At 43.1% G+C, this 6,411-nt stretch overlaps 1 long non-coding RNA gene across 11 annotated transcripts; it reads left to right on the top strand.

Moving 5' to 3' along the window:
* The first annotated feature begins 295 nt into the window (after positions 1-295).
* Positions 296-5,241, top strand: LOC123092937 (uncharacterized). Of its 11 annotated transcripts, XR_006444943.1 has the most exons (6): positions 296-2,199; positions 2,457-3,403; positions 3,614-3,764; positions 4,070-4,184; positions 4,593-4,647; positions 4,819-5,241. It is a non-coding gene; the product is annotated as an uncharacterized lncRNA (long non-coding RNA). The 11 variants fall into 11 exon arrangements; XR_006444944.1 differs by having other exon boundaries at positions 3,617-3,764; positions 4,070-4,647; XR_006444941.1 differs by having other exon boundaries at positions 4,084-4,647.
* Positions 5,242-6,411: the final 1,170 nt, after the last annotated feature.

Below are 6,411 nucleotides of genomic sequence, written 5' to 3'. Positions count from 1 at the left end.
CAAAAAAGATCGCCAGTGTCACTTAATATGTATGAGAATATTAAATGTATTATTAACATGATTAATATTGAACTCTTAACCCTAATGTGACCCCGTTGCAACGCACGGGCGTTCTTCTAGTTATTACCTTATAAAGGATGAGCTGGTACGTAGGCAGAACCAAGGCCTCCACGTCGCCCTGAATCGATCGTGCCACCGCGTGTGAATTATGTGCCCCACCGAGGGCATTTTAGTCATTTCGTCTTTGGGTATAAATACCAGCAGCCCACGAGCAAACCCTAGCCGCCCCGCCCGTCCCGCTCGCCCCTTCCCAGCCGCTCACCCCGCCCGTCCCGCTTGCCGTGGCCGATGACCCGCACTCGCGCCCCCTCCCCAACCCTTCCTGCCCCCTCGCGCCGCTGCCCTACTGGCCTCGCCTTTTCCCCCTTTCTCCTCCAGCGTCTCCTCCCCATCTGCTCCGCTCCACCTCTCCACGGACGCGCCCAAGTCCGAGCGCGCCAAGTTCGCTGGCCTGCGCACGCGCCTGCACCGGCTCCGCTTCGTCCAGCCCGCACTACGCTGGGTCGCCTCCTCTTGCACCACGCAGGCTCCGCTGCTCCCGACCGTGCCCCTGCACATGCCCTTGCAGCGGCTGCGCGCCCACGGGCCGCCCGCAGTGCCCCCCGCTCGGTCATCGGCACCCTCCGTCCGGCTCCGCTTCTGCCCATGCCCCGGCCGGCTCCGCCTCTGCCTCGTGCAGCATCGATCACCCCGAGTTCTCTTTCTCTGGCGGGGGAGCTGTTGGCCACGATCTGGATGAGCCAGAGTTTAGCAACAGGGGAGGGGTGAATCAACGGCGGCAGCAGAGAGGGTGGAGAGAATTGCAAAGCCTAGGCGCCCATCACCATGGCTTTCTCGTCGTTCGCGTGCCACCATCGCAGTCGTTATTGGAGCTTTGAAAAGTCTGCCCTCTTCTCTTACTTCGTGCCGTTGCTCCTCCGATCTCAGTGAAGCTGCAGCCTCACACACTTCAGGTTCATGGGTCAGGCGACGCACATGGGCGTGTCTGCTAAGAAGGCCACTCGGTGGGTGATGAAGTGATGCAGTCAACGGCAACCAGCGACCTCAGAGCCCCCCCCCCCCCCCCCCCCCCCCCCCCCCCTTCTCCGCCTCGTCACTGTCTCCACCTAGCTTGACCTCGAGCCGAAGAGCGACTCGGCAGGACGCCGGGGGACAGGTGCAGCAGCCAGCCGCGCCTCGCCCCGTGCTCTGCAGGCTCCCGTAGGCCTCGACCCGGCCTCGACAGGAGGAGCTCGAGCCGACTCGGCAGAAGGAGTATAGCAGCAGACATGCCCGTGAGTTTCTCTCTCTAATCCCCTTGAAACTACATTCCCGATCTGGAGCGGGAGGCCAGGGATGCCTCGTATGTGTCTCCGTAATTTTCTTCTCAGTTTGACAAGGAATATGCCTATGGTACTCTTCTGATTTTGGGTGTAGATTCTGATTTTGTTGGCAAAACAATGGCAGATTTCTCCATTAGCTTATATGATTTGGGGCTGATTTTCCTTGTGTGATTCCTGTTCATGGCCTTGCTGTGGGAGATTGCAAAAGTGAAGTGAATTAAGTGTGAAAAAATAGCAGGAGCAATGCCTGGGCTGTAGATTTCTCCATTAGTTTAGTCATGGCTAATATGAACTTCTCTATTATATTACTTATGGATTGTTCAGTAAAATGAAACCTCATGGTGTGGCATGTCACCTCCCTTGCACATATACTTGTACCCAATTTAGGCCATCAGTAGAACTGTCTATATTGTACAGGTCAACTAATACACAGCACCCCGGCGGCCGGTGCATACATATAACTGCACGCACACACAGCGCCACCTGACTCCTATTTCTTCAGTGCAGCACCGTGACATGGCCATACTCTGTATGGACACAGTGGCAGATTACAAACTCTGTGCAATAGTGGATCTAATAAACAAGATGTCTTAGGTTTGAAAGCAACATGCAGATAAGGAGATAACTTTGGATATGTTATTATCTTTACCATTATACGTATATAATTTCTTAATGTACGATGGAGCTGACCTCACGGGTTGACTGACGGCGACACGAAAGTTGGAGGGAGCCAACCATCTCTACGGCCCATGCTCCTCTTGCCAACGATGACCGCGCCGTGAACCAGGGCTGCCGCTCGAGCTCCTCCTGGGTCCAGGTGCATAAGAGAGCTGCTTATCTCGATGTGTTTGTAATGTATTCAGAAAATTACTTTGCTTTCTTTTTGCTCCCTGGAGAATGCATCCTCAATTAGTATGATAGCAGTCAAGCAAAAATGGCTTACTATTGATACAGATATAACTTCGATTACTCCTATTGCTGTTTTATTTTTTCTGGACTTTATATAGAATTTATCCTTTTCAATTGATGCGCTCTGAATGAAATACTATATCTGAGGGAACATGAAACTTGCAGGTCATGCTATGTTTTAGTGCTCATGGAGTTCCTCTGGCATACGTTGGTTCTGGTGATCCGTATAAAACATAGATGGAAGACTATGGATCTTATCATGGATGAGCTCAAAGATACAGGAATCTCAAATCCATGTATACATCAATCACACTCATACCCGCTATGTCACATAAGCAACTTCAGTTGTCCTTCGCTTGTGAATTCACCATCCAAATATTTTTGTTTTATTGGAGAGCACATAAAATATTTGGAGAATCAAAGGTGAATGTAAATAAAACACTCACTGTATGTTTGCATGCACATGATCAGTACCTCCATTTTCCTTTGTAGTAATACTAAGATACAAACATTATTTGTGTTCACTTTTTGGCCATTTCATACCTATGTCGTCAAGATTCTGTTCTGATGTAGAATATTCAGTTTAGTTTGGCCTGCATTTGTCCCAGAGAGCGAGTGTTCACAGGTCCAGTGCTTATGTAAGTTATTATTTAGTCAAGCTTATGTAAGTTATTATTTAGTCAAGATTCCGTTCTGATGCATAATAGCTAATAACTTGCCTCTTAAGTTGTCTCTACAAACTAAAATTTGAACTTTAAAACTTATCTAGCCATAGTTTTTGCAGCAAGAATAGCATGACTTATTTTATCTCCTTTTCGAGCTGGAACACTTGGCTATTGTGATTTTTCTTTGTAGACTTTCCTATACTATACAAAATGTATGTTGTGGAGAAATTATAAACTGCGTTACAAATTGTTGTAATGTTGTGTAGAAACTGAACAGGGACAAGCACATGAAATTATATGTTGTGGTAGATTTCAAAAGAGACCCAGGGCCCAGAGTAGTTTTGCAAAAATGGAGGATACCAGACTGACCCATGGAGCATGAGATCCTCCTTGTCAGGGGCCACCTTACTTGTATGGCTTCAGGCTGAGGAGACCCTTCTAATTAAGGTGGTTACTACTTCCTTGCTGATTTGAACCTAGAAGAGAATGTCATTTCGTGTTTGTTAGTAGGATCTCATGTTTAATCTACAGATCTATTTAGTCAGTGTATTTACAGACCAATTGCGAGTTTTTACCTGGGAAAATGAACATTTTTCTACCTCAAATTTGCATATCAGTATCCTTGTCTGATTTAAGATTGCTTTTCTTATTATGAAGAAGATTTGTGCTGCTGCTATTGCGTTCTTCAGTTTCTGGTCATTGGTTCATCTGCAAATGTGTGGACCTCACTCCCTTTTGCTCGATTGCTCCACCTTGCTCCTTTGGCTGATTATAATAGCTATTTCCGCAGCCCATGACGATGGTTGAGGTTAGTCTTTCAGCATATGTTCTCTTCATTACATGTCCTTTAAATTGCAGGATAGGCCCTTACAAATAAGTTAATTAACTACATGTCTGCATTAATATATTTTCCTGATGGGTTTCCCTACTATGGCTCATGGTCATAGATGTAGTTTGCATTTGCTGCTGTTGTTTCTCTCAATATTTCTATCCCACTATACTGTATGTGTTCTAAATCTACCGGTATATGAAAGATGATTATCTCCATTATTATTGTTCGTACAACCCTTTTTATCCAAGATTCAAAACACCTAACACGTGCCCTTTTTTAAGTATCTTTAATGCAGTCTATTGGTTCTTAACTTACTACCAACTACTAGCGAAGATAGCTTTCTGAAATAAGCATGCTAAGCATGAACATTGTTCTACTCACGGGAAGAACTCTCAGGTGATGATAGGTCATGGTTCTTTACCATTTCCTTTACAAAATTGGTTGAATCTTGTAATTCTAAGTTAGTATCAAGTCCTATATACCTTTCTGTTTGTATAAATTCACAACTTTCATGGAAGCTCTCGAATTGCGAGTATTAATCTCAGGTTGTTGGGTACGTTTGCTGGTAGTATGCTGCCATGCATCCACTGAGCAATTTTCTTGTGATTTTACTTGTGATGACACATTTCTAATCTTTCTCTTTGGGATACTGAAATATGGATTGCCTTGGGAAATATCTGAGATAGGATCCATGCTACTTTATTTGAATTGTTTTTGTGTTTGCACCCTTATTTTGATTTTAGTTACCATGTTCTCTTTCTTTTGGTTGCTCACATGTGTTTTTTGTCGCTATTCTCCATCTAGAGATCCAGGCAGCGTCCAGATTGCTGTTATCATCCTCCATCAACAAAACCATGGGGTATTTTCAGCTCTCTTCTATGTCTCTGTTCCAGTGATAAACTGTCGTTTGATTCTTTTTGTGTGTGGCATGTCTGCTTATTTCGTTTGATTCTTTTTGTGTGTGGCATGTCTGTTTATTTTGGCCCCTGTTAATTGATACTAACTATGCTGGCCATTTGTGTGTGCCTAGGTCCTTGTGGGAGCTGCATACAAAGTTACAAACCCGTGTGGATGTATTTGGTTGGTAGCTGCAACAGCCTGCCAATCGGATAAGAGAAGCCAAGGGGCCATCAGCGATGGTGTAGCTTCAGCATCCTGTCAATTGGAGGAGAGGCCAAGGAGTCATCGGCAAGAAGCAACCTTATCCTGGAACTTGAAGTGGAGTAATGGTTAACAATGTTTTAGGGATCATATGTTTTCTTTTGTTCACACTTGAGAGCAACAAGCATTAAGATGTTACGATAAATTATGTACCAAAGTTTGCTTTGTCCGTGGTCATATCTATGTGTGTTAATTTATTTTCCTACAGTCATATCGATGTTATTATCCCTATGAGTTGTCCCCTTTGTTCTATAGTAGCGTAATCAGAGCGAGAAATTTAAATGTGATTGAATTATGGTGTGGCTCTTACAAAAATGTGTGAATGGGATCAGAATTGTGTATATATTACTGATTTAATAGTTTGAAACTAAGCCATGTTTTGTGGAGTATTATTTCATCTATGTTTGCACCAGTGCAAATCATGAATTGTTTACTTCGATGTTGACATATGTCAAATATATATGTAGTCAGGAAAAGGCGTTAATCTTTTTGCCCCTGTAGCAGATAATTCTTCTGTTACTTGGACAAACAAGTGCAAGGGGAAGTGCAGGTGGAAAGGATTATTGTTTGACACATCACAGGACAACAACATGCACGCCAGTGACCAATGAAACAAGGGACTTATGAATAAGATGAAAACCTTTCAGCCTTCTGTTCACACAAAAATAATTTTTTGTTGATTTTGTGTTATCATCTACTTGAAAACAATCTTCCATGATTAGGATTTTTTTCCTCTTTTTTTACCATTGGAAAAGATTCAGTGTTGCTGCAGTCCTACAATAGCATACACCTCTTCGCAAACAACTCTAAGTCAACATCAAATGCTCCTAAATTAAGCAAAATAATTGGTTTTAGTTCCCAGTTTAAATTGGTCTTCGTGCCATTTGGCTATGTTTATAGCTACTCTTTTTTTGAATGCAAGTTTACACCTACTCGGACTTCTAATTGCAGGCTCAACTATTTGGACCTCTTGATGATGTATTTTGTTGGATCCTTATTCTAAGCAAACTTTTGCATTTATTTCATGGTTTTAATTAAAATTTAAAATTATGCCTTCATGTTACTCAAATAACATAAAAAAATGCATGCTTAAGTATATATTTTGAAAGATAAGCCATTTTTATTTTTTATATATAAAAGGGTTAGCCATGTTATCCTAGGTGTTTTTAAAACATAAAATTACTAACAAATGCAAATATTTTCAATCCGTACATGGTTTCAAATGGGTCTCTGCGCCATTTGGCGCATCGGGTCATCTAGTATTATAAAATACCAAAAATATATTTATCTTATCATACTATCTCTATCAGATCTCACTTTCGTAAGTGACCGTGAAGGGATTGACAACCCCTTTATTGCGTTGGTTGCGAGTTCTCAGTTTGTTTGTCTAGGTGCGTGGGACTTTTGAGGAGCCTCCTACTTGATTGATACCTTGGTTCTCAAAACTAAGGGAAATACTTAC

The sequence above is a fragment of the Triticum aestivum genome, chromosome 4B (genome assembly GCF_018294505.1).
Source record: "Triticum aestivum cultivar Chinese Spring chromosome 4B, IWGSC CS RefSeq v2.1, whole genome shotgun sequence".
Classification (NCBI taxonomy): Eukaryota; Viridiplantae; Streptophyta; class Magnoliopsida; order Poales; family Poaceae; genus Triticum; species Triticum aestivum.
This window is presented reverse-complemented; position numbering and strand designations above follow the sequence as displayed.